The 17293-nt window shown below is 34.4% G+C and overlaps 1 long non-coding RNA gene across 1 annotated transcript; it reads left to right on the forward strand.

The window, feature by feature from the left end:
* The first annotated feature begins 8802 nt into the window (after positions 1 to 8802).
* On the forward strand, positions 8803 to 10868 carry LOC137715146 (uncharacterized). The gene is made up of 2 exons (XR_011065535.1): positions 8803 to 9173; positions 9717 to 10868. It is a non-coding gene; the product is annotated as an uncharacterized lncRNA (long non-coding RNA).
* Positions 10869 to 17293: the final 6425 nt, after the last annotated feature.

A 17293-nucleotide genomic window follows, 5' to 3' on the forward strand; every position in this document is an offset into this window, starting at 1 on the left:
AAGATATTTTTGGTTTGGGGGGTCAGATTGAAAAAATAGGGCAATTATTTTTGGGTATAATTTTTTTTTGGGCACTTGGACTTTCAGATGGTCCAATAATTTTTTTATTTTTTATTTTTTTATTTTCTTTTATCTCCTTTGCTTTGTATTTCAAAAATTTAACTATACAGCCAGCCAGCCCACAGAATATATTGGACTATTTATCCTGGGTGGGGGCCCACACGTAAAATTTTTCTTTGTTTTTTTTTTTTTTCAGTTTTTGGCTTCTTTTGGTTAGAGAGTGAAATTCTGTAGCCCAATGATGTGTCCATGACTCCATTGCCATTTTGGGGGATGCTTGGTTTTGAACAGTGGAGTGTGATAGGACTGAGTCTTTGAGCCAACCTTTGGGTTAGGGTTTGTGGGGAAGGGTTTTGTTTCTCTTAATCTCTCATGGCCTTTTGGGTGGGCATTTGGGCATGCAATTTGGGTGACCATGTTACAATCCATGTTGTTAGAGGGTTCATGGGCACGCTGCTAGAAAAATGAAGAACTAGAACTATACATGTCTTTTGTTGTGTTATCTGTCACCAAATAATTGTGTAGATTTCTCAGGAGGATAAATAAGAATGGTAACTTTCACGCTTATATGTTCTCTTCTTATGCATTTCATCCGCCACTTTTTCTAACCTTTAAATCGAATATATATACAATAAAGGAGAATCAAGGATATCATCCCACCATGTTAGTTTGGACATTAGTTGAAAGTGGGAGACCAAATTCGGATTCCAAGTTGAAATGACACTCTTGGGTAGATTTCATAACAATATGAAAGACTATATGTGGTAGAGATATGTCAATTGAAGGTCACATCTATATATAGGAACAAGAGTTGTCAACTTTTGATTGCGTTACATTTACAGAGAACAAAGAACTTGCACGAATTAACAATATTGCTAAAAGAAAATTATGGCTCAAAGTTTCCTCAAAATACTTGACATTTGTATACAAATTAAAGAGAAAATAGGATAGAAGAACTTATTGCAGGAAAATAAATAAGTTCGGATTCTCAATGTTGAATGTATAAAATAGAGTACTTCAAACCCTAGAGCTGCTAAAACCCAAAAACATCATTACGGTTCATTGTTTTCGATCGTAGGGAATTGGAGTCTTGTCTTCATGTTGGGATAGGGTTAGGGTTAGGGCTGCCATCAAACAAGAACAACTTTTGAGAAAACAAACTTCGGGCGTATAAAATGTGAGGATGAATCAAAAAGAGTAGGATGCTCTTCCTCTTATTTTTATCTCCTTCCCTCCTCCTCTCCTCTCACACTTTGTTTTTTGTCATATTGCCTCTAAAAAATATCAATCCAAGATGTCGTCCTTGCTTAAAATATTGTAACCGTTCCAATAAGAGAGGGAGAGAAAGAAAGAGAGATTAAGAAGGAATCCTCTTCGGAACGCAAAGCAGGTAAATGAACTGAAACAACATTAAATGTATCTTTTGAATGTGACTGAATATAATGGACTGGGCTTGGTTGTGAATAACTAAGGAATCCTATTAAAATGGATTGGGACTCGTGGGGATAAGACATTGGGGGTCAGCCAACCCAGCCACTCAACCGGCCGGACATAGGTCTCATTTGTATACCTTGCGAGTTCCTTCAATGAATTCACCGGCTATAGAAGTTGCAGTTACCCTTAGATGACAACCCTAGGCTCTTTACAAAAAACATAAAATAATAATTTACAACCCTAAGATTCCTTCAACGTTTTGGTTCCTCTTTTTTCTAAACTAGAACTTATTTGAAAGTATTTTTAAAATGGTTGAAAGTGTTTTTAGTGAAAATATTTTTGGAATCAATTCTTAGTAAAATGCAAGTGAATCCTAAAAAAGTACATGAAGTGATTCCTACAACAAGCACATAAAACCAATTGTACCTTTAGATGGAGATGTTAACTTGGAGGAAGAAAAGAAAAGGCGGAGTTGCTTGGGTTCAGGGTTCGAATTGAAGCAAGTTAAGGTTTCAGTCCATAAAACCAATTAGCAAAATATAGGGAATAGTCCAACTTACTTATAAGCTCATGCAAGGTCCTTCCTCCATCAATGTCAGATTCATTCTCAACATACCCTCTCACCTATAGCAAATTTAACAACACAAACATGGTGACATGGACCACATGCGACCATTGGATTTCACACACAAGACAACCTTTAATACAATGAATCAAGTTGAGGTTCCACAATAAAACTAATTGAAGATATAAAAAGTAGTTCAACTTACTTATAAGTTCATGTACGATCTCTTGTCATATCAATGTAGGATTCATTCATTAGAAACTCTGTAATGTAAGCCCAAAAAACCAAAGTAAAGATGAAGTTTAATAACCATATGTGAAAATTAGACTCTATCTAGACATTGGCAACTCCTGGTCTGTGGCCCAATAACATCCACCACCCCCCCCCCCCCCCCCCCCAAACAAAAAACAACACCAAGTGCAGATCCTAGGATTCAAAAGTCTTTAGAAGTGATCAAATGGTGGTGTGTTAGGTGTTTAGCCCTTGAGGCATCTAGCTAGGGTTCGGCGTAGGGCTAATCCTTAATTGACCTAAATAGGCTTTGGCTAGTATGAGAAGTCAATGGAAGACTTATTTTAATAATCAAAGTTAGGACTTAGGATCGTAATTGTTAGGGTTAAACTAACTAGTTGAAAGCTCTAACACTTCACAATTTAGAAAATGTTAGGAAGATAATATGTTTGGATCATATTTTGTACATCATATGATGTGACGGTTAATGATTAAATTATTTATTCAGTGATTGTAAAAATGAGTTTAAATCATTAAACGTCACATCATATCATTTACAAAATATGATTCAAGTTACTAGTATCACGGTAAAAATTTCTAGCTAGATGTGCTCCCTTTTGTTTGCTGAAAAGTAAAAGAAAACACACTTTTTAAACCAGATGAATATCTTGACTGTCATGTCTAACAGCAACAACACGATTAATGATACGATCCCTAATTTGCCCACTTGACTTTCTCCGTTTTCTTAACTTAACTTTAGATTTCGTCTTCTTCCTCTGGTTCAGTCCACAATACATTTTCTTGGTTTTTTATTTCCAAGTTAAAATTATAGAACACAATCGAATGAAATGCTCATCTCCATTACTTAATTTGCTCAGTTATATAGTATAATTTAACCTAGCTACGTACCTAATTGATACAGGACTGTCAGATAACATATATTGAATTATGGTACGTCGTACGTACTTCTGTTTTGATCTATATTTTGCTTTTTCTTTTTCTTTTTTTTTGGAGAAACTTCTTTATTTTGCTTTTGTGTTGGAACTTGAAAGAGTTTGGAATTTTTGAATTCATGGTGACTGTGTCTTTTCAACAAATAATTAAGATGCACCAGCGCGTCCTTCCCATATTCACTACCATTGTAAAATTTCATTATCTTTAAAATCACACAAAGATGTTCTTAGAACAATTAAAAACGCTTATATATACATAAATTGGCCTTGACTAAAGAAGATATTTAATGTAATAATTTTCATAAAACAACTCTCACATCAAATAAAACTAATATGAAATCAGACGAGATTACTGAAATAGTATAATGATGGGATGGGGGGACCACGCTCAACTTTTTATTTTTTAAAGTGGGCGTAACATATCAAAAAGTTGAAAAAAAATGTAACTAAGCTTATATATAGTGTATGTATTGGTTGGTGCTACACCTATTTAAAATTTCAAACACATGTACACTAAGGCCACTTCTCCGTCCCTGACGACATATACTTTTATACTAATTACAACCACAAAAAAATGAACATTTTATTTGATAAATAAGAACCAAATTCATCAAGTTTTAATTAAAAGTTTGAAAAAAAAAAGGAATATATTATATATATATATATATATTCATAACAAATTGAAAAAAGAAAGGAAAAAAACATGAGGAAAGAGCCAAAGAGATGGTGGAGGTGGCTGCCTAAGTGCTAATTGGGAAGAGAAAAGACAAAGTCGTGGGTTAAATCAACTCGACAAACCCCTTCAATCGTGTTGGGCATGTGTGTTTGGTAGATGGTGTCAGTGATATACTGACAAATGAACGCATGTATTTCCATGCAATTGTCGTCGGCCTTCTACACGTGCACAACACAAAACCTGACTGCCTTTTAATCTGGTTCCTTAACACCTTCACCATTTTCACATTCTGCTCAACGTACTAGCTAGGGTGAAACACCAAGTTTCCCTATGTTCTAAAAATTCAGGTTTTTAACTTTACCAAATATTATGCATTATTCCCAACATATGTGCAAAAACAAGGACCAACCATGCATAACTCGTCAACGTCTTTTAGTAAATTGCTTCAAGTTAAATAAAAGCATGCAAGAAATATTAGTAAACTAGTGTTAATGAAGGAAGTTGAGGTTTCATTCTATAGCTAATTGACAATAATGGACCAGGTTAACTTCTTGTAAAACTTTACAAGGTTTCATAACTTTATGATGCATGTGGAACAACACCCTATAACCTCACACACCTCCTCACGTGTAGACAAGACATATGTAAAACACATATTAGGTAACGTAGACGATGACGTGAAACATATATATATATATGGTCATCGGGTTTTCAAGTCAATATGCTTTGATATTGTAAATGAATTTTCATGCTAAAACAAATTAGTAATATGAGGAGTGACACTACTTGTTACAATCATACGCGTCGTGAGGTTTTATTTACTTATTTATTTGAATACAAGAGGTATCTCACCATATATTAGTAACAAACCACTCCCCCTCCTCATGCAACCCCGATATCATATGAGATGACAATGTACTCTTAATTTCTAAGTCAAACTATGCGTCAAAACATAGCCGATGACCCTAAATGAGAGTTCCGAACTTTTGCACTTTTCACTAGACAATCCCTTGGAGTTGCGGGCAATGAAAAGCCTAATAAAAAGTAAATATTTTTCCCTACAGATACTAAAAAGCAAAGATTTTCCCCTTATGATAAGCCTAATTGATAAATTATGGATTTTGGTTCAAATTTATTGTTTAGGTTGACAATCGTCAGATTTCCTCTGGTAAGATAATGTTACTCCACAACACTATGCTATATATCCCATGTTAACTATACACAACATGACACATATTCGTGATAGATATCGTATTAAACGAAAAAATAAAAACAATAAAATGGTTGGACAAAAGAAATACAAATTAATTTAATTTTTACTTATCTTAATCAATCCCAATCCCCAATTGCTCGAAAACTCCGCAGAGTGGTGAATGATGCAGCAAAAGTGGATCAAATTGCGGAGAGAAGGGAGAGGTGGTTGATGAGTCTCAAATCAAAAGAAATGACAAGTGATGAATATTGATGAAAAAGCATAGATTAATTTCGGTGAAAAGATGATTAAGAAAGGATTAATCAGTGAGTGCCAGATGCTTATAACTTTAAACGTTTTCTTTTTCTTTATCAATTGCTTAGTATTTGTGTTTTTAACTCTAAAAAGGGTTTAAAATACTTAAACATGCACGTTGGAGGACCCCACTAGCATAATCACATAACATAGCACCCTTGGATCACTGATCACACATCACAAATCCAATGTGAAAGAGGAAAAAGATAAAGATTTTTATGATACAACGACATAGTAAACTTATATTTTTATAGCGATTAAGACGATGATAGTGTATCTGTGTCATATAAAAAAGAGGTATTCATCAATTTACCCTCTGAACTTGTAAGGATTGGCCAATTTCTCTCATCAACTTTAATTTTGGTCAATTTCCCCCCTCAACTCTCATAATTTGTCAATTTCCCCCCTCAACTTTAATTTTAGTCAATTTTCCCCTTTAACTCTCATAATTAGTTAATTTGCACCCTGCTGTTAATTTTTTTTAATTTTTCATCTATTCTTCCATTAAGTAGGTATCCGCATGAATGCCTTTAAAGGGCAAAAAAGTCATTTTCCCTACACCTTCTATCTTCTTCCTTTTCTTTGAACTTTCTCTTCTTCTTCCTTTTCTCCAAGCCGAGCCCGTGACTGCTGCAAACGCCTCCCTCCTTCGTTGTTTGCAGCCCAGTCCATTTGATATGCTACTTTTGTAGTTTGCAGCTGCCCACACCCCGTCGCCTCTTGCCTCGGTCTCGTCTATCTTTGGTAAGGTGTAGGGAAACCTACTTAACGAAAAATGACAGTAGGGTGCAAATTGAAAAAATGACAATAGAGTGCAAATTGACTTTTTTGCCCTTCAAAGGTAGTCATGCGGATACCTACTTAACGGAAGAATAGATGGAAAATTAAAAAAGTTAACAGTATGGTGCAAATTGACTAATTATGAGAGTTGATGGTGGAAATTGGCCAAAATTAAAATTGAGGAAGGAAATTAACCAATGGTCACAAGTTCAGAAAGTAAATTGATGGATACCTGTATAAAAAAAATCCCATGACAAGGGGTTGGTGTATAGTGCCTGAATATGCGCACCAACCATTGTTAAGGTTTAGGAGCTTCCCCAGAGTGGAGTTTGGGATCGACGCATCGTGTTCCGCCAATACAACCCGACAAAGCGACCTCCGTTCCGGGAAATTCGGGAGTGTACTACTGTCACATACCCTTTCACACACCCTCCCACTGGTGGGGTCGCCCCCACATGCCGTCATGTGACTGCTCCCAATTTTTATTTCTTCCCACTTCTTTTAAGTTTAAATTCGACTGCAATTTCATTTCCACTATAATTTAGATATTTATTTTGTTCTGTTGATTTGAATTTTTAACAGAATATCACTTGATGGTTTACTTGTGTGCATAATTTAGATTGTTTAAGCAAAAGAAGGTATACATGTTGGACCACAGTCACATTGGAACAGTTGTACTGCGATGTAGGTGTCAGTTGTTTAAATATTCAAATTAGATCAAGAGGCTCCCCAATAGTTTGAGATTTTGAGAATTATTGTTATTGTTTTGTGTTTTTTTTTTTTTTTCAAGATAGTTTTGTTTTTAAGAATTACCACAGGGTTCACATTTCCGTTTTATACAAGCGATATTAACAGCGGAATGAACCGAACTCAGCATTTTGGACTGAAAAGTTAATTTTTTTTTTTTAACTAACTTTGTGTTGCTCTCCACTCCTCGAGACCATGGATAGAGTCAAGCCATAATTTCAGGATACGCGATCCGATTCATTTTCATTATGTTACATATATACCTGAATCCGCCACCTTATGAGCCAAAGTCAAATGGAGATACAAACCCCTTATTTAGTAAATTTAATCTTGAGAAAAGGTTGCTCACTTGTTAGGAAAATAAGCAAGAAAGTGATACTCTCCGACAAATTTGGATTTGATTTTCCTGTTTCATGAAAACACAATTACGCTTTCTAATTTCCAATTTTAAGAAAAGGTTTGGTTACATATCTTGAAAGATATAATTAGAAAATTAAGCAGAATTTGTTTCCAATTTGCACACAAATCAAACATGAAAAAGGAAAGAAAACGTCATTTACAGCTTAATTACTTTCCTAGCATTATCCAAACACAAGAAATCTAGCTACCTTCCACTTTACTTTCCCAAATATATATTAAAATAAACCTAGATACTAATATTCCAACAGTTAGTTTCTCATCAATACCTTTTCACAAACATATCATGGGCGAAAATCTTCTTATACAAGCGATATAAAGGCAGAACAAACCGAACTCGGCATTTTGGATTGAAAAGTTAACGTTTTTAGCTAACTTTGTGTTGCTCTCCACACTTCAAGTCCATGGATATAGAGTCAGCCGTTATTCCAGGATTCGTAAATTATTTTACATACAATCCTCCACCGTACCTCATGAGCCAAAGTCAAACGAAGATACAAACCCCTTATTTAGCAAAATTTAATATTGAGAAAAGTTTTCTCACCTGTTAGGAAAATAAGCAAGAAAGTGATACTCTCGACAAGTTTGTTTTTAATTTTCCTTTTCATGAAAACACAATTACGCTTTGTAATTACCAATGTTGAGAAAAGGTTTGATTACGTATCTTGAAAGATATAATTAGAAAATTTAGCAAAATTTGTTTCCAATCCACACACAAATCAAATATGAAAAAAAGAAAGAAAACGCCATCTACATCTTACTTTCTTAGCATTATCTAAACACGAGAAATCTACCTTCCACTTTACTTTTTCAAATATTAAAACAAACCTAAATACTAATATTCCAACCGTTAGTTTCCCATCAATACCTTTTCACAAACGAAAAAAGGGCGAAATTAAGGGAATAAAAAAACAAACAGGAAGAATGAAAAAAACCGTGGGAGTTTATTTTGATTAGGGTTTAGGGTAAAAACTTGCTAAGTGCAACCCACATGCTTTACAGCTAGTCAGGCAAACAAAACCTTTAGACCGATAAATAACAGAGACAGATCTGGAAAGGGGTCCCGATAGCCTGCCCCCACTAGGGCAACCAGCCACCGTCAGATCCGGGAAGTTGCATCCTAGCCGCACTTATATTTATTAAGAACGGTTTTTCACTTAATTAGCGATTAAATAATTACGTTCTTTATCATTAGGGCCTCTATTAAAATGCGCATCGGAACGTAGTCAGCGTTTAATAGGGTTTGAAAAAAAATGGTGGAGGTCCAGCAGTATAATCTGTGACTGTAAAATCTCAGGCCCAATATTCTTCTCGGGATTGATGGTAAAAAATATAAAAATACAAGTAAAAAAATAAATACAAAAAAGGAGAAACCTTCAAGTTTTTATTATAAATACCAACATATCCTTCTCCTAAACCTACACCTCCACCACCCCCTCCTCTTCCTCCTCTGCCTAATAAGCATCTGCATCTGCATCTCCCCTTTTGGGGTTTACTCTTTTTGTCGTTCTCTGATTGGCTGAAGCTTCTTAGCCATCTTATCTTTCTCTCTCTAGATATATATGGCCTTGGCGTCTCTCTATTTCTCTCTAATAGATAGAAGATGATGATCCTCTTTGTATTCTTCCACAGCTTTCTTGAACTGCATCCATGTATGACGAGATCGACCGATCTTTGGAGTGAATCGACTCAGTCTCTCTATTCCTCTTAACTTGGTCTGCGGTTCAATAAAGCTGTGGGAAGATACAGATAGGCTCAATAAATTCACTCACATATCGGATCTCCATTGTCCCTCATATCTTGGTATATTTTCTTAATCGTACGTCTCTCTTCTCTTAAATATTATATGAACCCTAAACATCTATACCTAAATTTATAATTTTATGTAAGGACTCTAAATCATACAAATTTTGTGTAATTTTGCACAATTGTTTGACTCACTGATAAGTGAGTGATTTTTTCATCATGATTTCAAGTCAATTTATTGCTCAAATCCCTGAAAAATTCAGTCTTTCACGATTTTACTCCAACATGATTTTTGTGCCATCCACGCATACGTCATTGATTGTTTTGACATGATTATTGGTTGATTTATTGCTCGATTCCCATAAAAAGAACCAGTCTTTGATGATTTGAAGTAGGCAGTGGTTTTGTAAACGATGCTACAATGGAAAATGATTTCAACCCTAATTTTCGTTCGAGGTTTTAGAGTTTTTCATGTATGATTACCTGGGGATGTGATAAATTTCTCTCCTTATCTGTATGTGATCTATGTAAAAATATTTTCATAAATTAAATCTAACACAAAGTTTGCCTGTACAAATATCCAAAATTGTTATTACCCAGTGATTGATTGATCTCCTCTGTGAGTTGTTTCGGTGGTGACAAATTACAACGCAGTTCTGTTGAAGGGGAATCTTCTGTAAACTCCGTTCCTCTCTCTTGGATTGAGACTTCAGAGAACATTCTTGATAAGTAGTTCGATCTCTGATCCATTTGTACTTTAACATTCAATGAACACTGTTTAATGATTGATATATTTTATATTAACTCCTGCAAGAAAAGATTAGATTCTTGTCTTTTAATTATATTGTTTAATTATCAGTGGACTTGATTTAACTATTTAGTTAATCATGCTTTACATTGTTTACACATATCTTGGTTGAGTTGGTTCCATGTATTGCAGGCAGCATATCGCCTTTGAAAACGATTAAGTGCTCGTCAGTTAATGTTTTTAAAATGATTGAAAGTGAATTTAGAGAATTTTAAAAGCATTTGAAGTGCTTCTTTAGGATTCACTTGCATTTTTACTAAGAGTTGGGTTAAAAATATTTTTTCCAAAAACGTGTTTAGCTAGTTTAAGAGCACTTCTAAACAAGCTCTAAAATGCTAATTAAGAAGCTATAATTTCAAACATTTAACATGCTACATTATCCTCCATGCCTATGGCTATGTAACTCTACACCGTACTGTCGGTTGATAAAGTTGTAGAGAGATAGTTCAGATAGAGTGCAGCCATTTTATATACAAACATGTACATGAGATTCTCAGATGTCATGGGGGTCAACATCTATCTTAGCTCATGCTCATAATTCGTATACATGACCACGATTAATTCTTTAAAAATGATGTTCACGCACTCCTTTGCTTACCTTGTACGTCCTTAGTATGCAGGACAAGAAAACAAAGTGTGAATCATTTTCCGGCTCCGTCATTACTTTGCATCGGTTTCTCATCTGCCTTGCCGGCCCTTGCTACATGCAATTATTTCAATTATTTGTGCGTGTAATTAAAGTACGCGGACCTTGATGATTTAGCTAAATAGCTGGCAAGTCCTTCTTTTATGGGTTTGCTTATCGCAAAGATAACTTATTTTAGGGATTAGTAAAAAATCATGCGCAAAGGACTAAGTACTACTCAAATTTGTTCTAGGACAACAATTTCAGTTGGTTTATTGAATGTTCACTGGACCACAAAAGGTCTGTATTGCCTTTTTCATCTTTTCGACTCGTGCTCTTTTGATTACTGTCAAGCTTGTTTAATCAAGCTAGCTTTGGAGCAATTAATTAGAGTGGAAAAGATTCCGACTCACCCATTTTCTCACTTTGTACATTTAAATAGTTGCGTGAAGAACGAAAAAAGATGTGTGTGGAAATCATTCCTTTATTTGATTGTTTAATGGCTAGGAGGAGAAATTAGTGAAAGTCCATGAAACCGAAACCTTGCTTAAGAAAATTAGGGTTATGTTTTGCCAACTATGGTAAAGTAAATGAAGTGTGTAAAAAAGGTCATCCTTATTTTTCACTGGCAATGGACAAGTTTGTGCTGGTCTTATTAGGCTCTCTAGTCTTTTCTCTTGGATTATTATTTATTAGAGACAACTAAAGCTTTTTTTCTGTGTACAAACAATCTTGCATGGTCCTTACTAAGAACCACACCAAGAATATTTTTGACTGTCATCTATGCAAGAACTGGTTAGATTTACAGATGGATGCGCCCACGGGGATTTGGATACATCCAATTTATAGACCAACCATTCTGCCACCATAAATTTAAACAGTGACTAAAGGCGTTGCACAGGTCATATGATTCAACTACTTTTCATGTCTTAATGTCGCCCACTATTCTAGCATGTATTAGAATTGCTCACCTTTCATTTGCTGCAAAACGTTTTTATATATAATTACTTTATGCTCAATCTAGAGTGGAGTTTTCCTTTTCATTTGGTTTTACAGTGAGTTATATAAGTGCGTTTGCAAATCTAAATTTAGTTAAGTTTGTTAGAACTATGTTTAACCCTCTATGTCCGAGTTTGATTTTTCTTTAATTTCTATGGTTTAGAAAAGGTCAATATAGAATAATGCTTATATAAAAAGAGTATATAAATATTTGTGTGTGTTTATGAATTATTACCTTTAGACCATCTTCAACCCTTAAAATAAAGCTTAAAAATTTAAGACAAAATTTTAAGCCATAACCCAGAAACTATTTTTCTCCTCCAACCCTTATGGCTTAAAATTTTAGCCGAGATTATTAAAGAATGTTTTTAGCCTAATTTTTTTGTTTCCGTAACTTTTTTGAAAATAAAATTGATGTAGATTATCCTAATTTATTTTTATGAACATTTATAAAGTTAAATTTGATTTAAATTATTTTTTAAATTAGTTTAGACGTTAGATTTAATTTTGGACCGTTAATTTTTTTTTTTTTTGTACCCTTAAATTTGATCTCATTTGATCATGGCCGTTAGATTATAAGTACACAACAAAATAAGGTTTGCAATATGACAGTTTGGTGGGTCTAGAATAATTTAAGTCAGACTTCAATCCTGAGGAATCTAGCCCAGAGGTATATGTTCTTCCAAAGCTTATTTTAGCCCAATGGTTGGAGATGGTTTGGGGGATTTTAAAAATTATATTTTAAGCTTTATTCCATGGGTTGGAGATGGTCTTAGTGTCTATATATCCATACTACTTTAGATGCCATCATGGTATAGTTGTTGGTGAACCTCTAGTATATATGATGAGATCGATCATCATGAGAAGGTACGATCTACCTTAAGTAGTACCTATAATGGTCAAGAAAGTTGCCATTTATCGCGGTTGCTAATCACTTTCAATTGATAATATCGCTTGATTGGTCGATCAAAAAGTTATTTCAATGTTTCTCCCAACACATGGTGGCAAAAGATTGCTTCTCTATGCCATATCTCTTTCCGTTGGTCGTCATGGTTCCAAATACGTTTCAATCATCGTTTCTTCACACAAGCTTTTCCTTCATTACTTGTTCTGAAGAGATTAATTAGCCGTTGCAATTTTTTATCTGGATTGTTTTGGCACTCAACACTAAGTAGAAACAGCTCTGCACAAGATTTTCATTTCACTACATATTCTTCCATTGCTTGTTAATGCTAGTGGATCGACATATTCACTATTTATACACTGTATATATAACCCTATATATCAGTCTTGAGAGGCTTTAGATGGTCTTCTTTCACTCGAAGAGAGGAGGTCATGACTGGTGCAACTTTTAGAAACGTCAATCCATGTTCTTCTTTTGGATTCTAACATTTTGTCTTGTGTTTGCTTTAGCAGATGCCTTGTGTGTACATCTTAGTGGCAATTTGGATTATACGGTATAAACTTGCTAATCTATAATGATCCTTAATCTATTGTGATAACTGGCTGCAAATGTACGTATTTTTTATTGTGTGAGAGAACTTACACGTTCACTCAATGTAAAGATATAGGACTTTTTTTATTCTCAATGTATATGACTTACTGCAGTGCTTTATCTGGTCCGAAAAAATTTGAAAGATAAGTCAGAAGACCAGTAAAAAAGTGATAACTGGCTTTATATCTTAAGTTGATTGAGTAAATTTGGACTTTTATCTCAACCGCATCCGGGTCAGTTTCCCAAGCATTTACTAATTTAATTCCTTCCGAGTTCTAAGTTTTAATTTGTATTTTGAGCAACTCGGTTATTTTCATAAACGAGCTATATGGTGATCAACTAGTTCTTAGTCTAGGGTTACAGTTCTTTTTACGTTGGAAGCGTTTCCAACAAAGTTCGAATTCCCCCTAATTATTTGTCTAGGGTTAGGTTTCTTCTTAAGTCGGAAGAGGTTTCGATAAAGTTCGAATCCTCCCACCCTATTGATGGAAGAAATGGTCTCTATGGTGCCCCAGTTCCTGATAACTAGATACAGAAATTAGTGCGGCCTAGTTAATTTAATTGTACTCAGAATAGCCAATCCGCTCTTAATTTTTCTGGCCTATTCTGAACGGATTTGCGTGGACCTGGCCCTAGCTAGTTAGCAAGAGGTTGTTAAAGAAAATATTTGTTTACTTATAGCTGTCGCTTAATTCCTCTAAAGAGTAATCCTCCTTTTTTGTTAAACAATATTCGTTACAGTTCCATTTTACTCTGCACTACTTTGGTTGATATTTAATAATTTTGTTCTTACTTTAGAAATTAAAGGACATCTTATTTTCTATCTGTAATCCATCGATCCGAATTCTTCGGTTTTCAAATTCTCTTTCAAGGATTATCAATGCTAAATTAAATGTGTGACAGTAACAATATTTGAAGTTGTAATGAAGTAGTTAAAGCATGGTGCTCGTCAACACTGCACAGACAGCTAACTTTATTGCGATTCATCATTCTGCTGTTACAAATTGCTCAATATATGCTAGTAGTATATGTTGCATCCATCATTACCATCGATTTCAATTTGCCAAAGATCATATAGTTGCTGAATTGGTCGTATTCAACTTGTAATTGAAGATGTAACCAAGCTTAGCCAATGAAAATATATTTTGCTGAAACTGTACATATGAAGCAATGTGACAGAAAAAAGGAACAAAGGTTTTTTACCAAATATAGTGTAATGCGTTGATGACAAAAGTTAAAGCCAGCTAACTAGTTGATCAACTTACTAAAATATTTTGAACTATTGAAACGAAAAGTGTACTATGCTTCGGTGTATGCATGACAATTGGCAAACAAAATTGAATAGGGTGTTAGATGCGCAACCAAGGATCCTGCAATCATGGGCGTCGGTGGATGTTATACACCAGTGTATATTAGAAAATCCCCTATTCATGTATGATGTACCAGATAGATAAAATAAACTCATTGAAAAAAAATATGAGTACTTTACTGAAGTGATATACAGATATAAAGTAGGGCCTAAACAACCATTCCAATCACTGTTAGTTTCAAGACTGCCAAATTTGTTTTGGTTCTTCTAGCTTGCCAGCGTAGCGTGGATAATCACTGGAGACCGAAAAAGCTCATGTATAATTGCAGAAACGTTTGTAAAATTTTCGAAAGCTTCATGCAGTGCGGCTGGTTACAATGAAGAGAAAAAATTACAGTTTCACACTGGTTTTTTCATCGAAACTTTATTTACGGTTTAATTTGAGTCTTGGATCAAGGGAAGCATAATTGTGTAGGTGTAATGCCAATGACAACCCTATTCTTCTGTACAAACATAAATTCATAAAAGTGAGTGTGAGAAAGAGACAGAGAGAGAGACAGAGAAAATAGGGGGGGGGGAGAGAGAGGGAGAGAGAGGGAGAGAGAGAAATAAAACTGATTACTGATGTAAGAATGAGATGATGTGGTTAAAAAACTATGTCAGACAGGGACAAAGTTTAACCCTTTTCACAGAAATGTAGGAGAAGATGTGGAAGGAAAATCAAAAGGCTAACTGCAGGAAGGGAGGGAAGTGTCATCATTATTGATAAAAAGGAAAGGGTATGGGAATCTTCTCTGAAGCACAAACTCATTTTTTTCACCATATTGATTAAATGAATCAGCAGGGGAATATTTTTTTAAATTAAATTGAAATTTCACCTAAATGTACAAGACAACAAGAAAAAGATACATTTTAAAATTACCGTTCTGCATGGCTCAAACGTGCGCTAGTAGATATAACAAAGTTTTAGGTTAAAAAAAAAATAAATAAATACTGGCACAAAAATCACAGAATTTCATCTTCATCATTTCATCTGTACTACTACAGCAGCATACCTCATGGGGTTTGTCTACTGCGGCAGCAAGTACCCTCTTACCAAATACACAATTCTAACTCAAACCTTACGGAGGAGGGAATTTAAATTATAGGGCTTTCCTACAGTACACTGGTGTATAAGATGCACGGGTGCTTGAGCAGTAAGATTGAAAATGTCAAAATCTAGTCATCTGTTATATCGGTGCATCTCATATACATGTGCATTGTAATTTTTTTGTAAAATGTAACCCACATTGTAACTCAGCAGTATCAAAATTCATTTATTAGATAATTTTTTTCAGACAAAATGCAAATACAGTTTCATTAGAGGGGTCCCATGTGTATATTTACTTATTAAAGAACAATATTTGATACAAATATATTCAAATTATAAGAAGAAACTAATACGGTCTCATATAATTATGAAAGAATTCTGAAAGAAAATATTTTGACGAAATGCGTTCGAATTACGAAATAGAAGTGAGAGAATTACCAGGATCTATGGTGAAAAAGACAAAATCATTTTTCATGTTGTCTGCAGCGAACGTTGTAGGGAAATTGAAATGGTTAAGTCCAGAATTGCCATGGTCTCCCACAGCTTTCTTGAGCTTCCATGGTGCTAGTCCTGAAAGAGATTTAGACAGCAGAGAATTGAAGTTCAAGAAAGCTGTGGAAAAGCATGGCAAGGACTTGTAATTACAGTCTCTTCAGATCTTACAACATCCCTTCTTGTGCGCCTTTGTAGTTTTCAGCTAGCCAGTGTATAGTAATATGAGAGAGAGAGAGAGAGAGAGAGAGAGAGAGAGAGAGAGAAAGAGGTTGGAAAAAAAAAGGCCATACCCCTTCTTACAAAGGTCTCTCAAGGACCACTGGCACTCTACAACAAATAATCTGTCTATCAGCTTTATAGAGAGGGAGGGTGGAAAAGAGTGGGTTGAGTAGGGTTAGTCATAAGACATTTTACCCACAAAATGCCTTTCTTTCCTACTGAGTGCGTTGTGGGGTACTATAATAATATTTCTATATAATACGGTAAAAAAAAAAAAAATTGAAAATTATTTACATATATAAAAGAAATGAAGAAACAATTACTGGAAATTAAATATATATATATATGTGCATATATAGTTGTGGAAAAAGAAAGAGCTAGAGAATGAATATTACAAAGCCATTCCCATCCTCATCATCACATGCCTCCATGTGACCAAGATATCTTTTTATTTTATTGGGATTTAAAGGTATGGGTTGTTTATGGTCCCCCAATCCTTATGTTTTCTTTTCTATGTGAAAATGAGTGTTGTCATTGTACCACAGCATAAATTTGAATCATGTTGATTATCTAATCTAACAAATCTATCGTTTGATAAAAAAGATTATTAAAGGTAAATAATACATGTAATCATCGCTCATGATAATGTAATCTTCCATATTTTTTATTTAGTATATGTAATTGAATTGTTCATGAGGTCATTGTAGACGTGCTAATATATAATTGTAACAATATTTATATGGTTCTCGATCGACTTCTATTTTCATATCTAAATTTATTAGATTTAAATTCAGAACCTCCTTTAAAAAGTCGAGAAAGAATAAATTTGTGCGGCACTATGTCAACTTTTGAATAGCATTACTTTTTTTTTTTTTTTTGTCGATGAATAGCATTACTTAATTTCATGCACTCTATTAGCTTTACTTATGGCTTAGAAGTTTTTACCAGTGTTTTTATTTGGTTGATTAAATGTCCAATAAAGGAAACTTACAATAGAATACTCTGCAGCGTCCCCCATTAAGAGACATCAACAAGAGGCATAAACTTGGTAAAAAATGAAACTGGAAATAACCTGGACTAAGAGAACATGACAAACTCAAGTTAATCAGTTGAGTCACAAAAACTTAGCTTGTTTAT

Source organism: Pyrus communis, chromosome 1, assembly GCF_963583255.1.
Source record: "Pyrus communis chromosome 1, drPyrComm1.1, whole genome shotgun sequence".
NCBI classification, from domain to species: Eukaryota; Viridiplantae; Streptophyta; class Magnoliopsida; order Rosales; family Rosaceae; genus Pyrus; species Pyrus communis.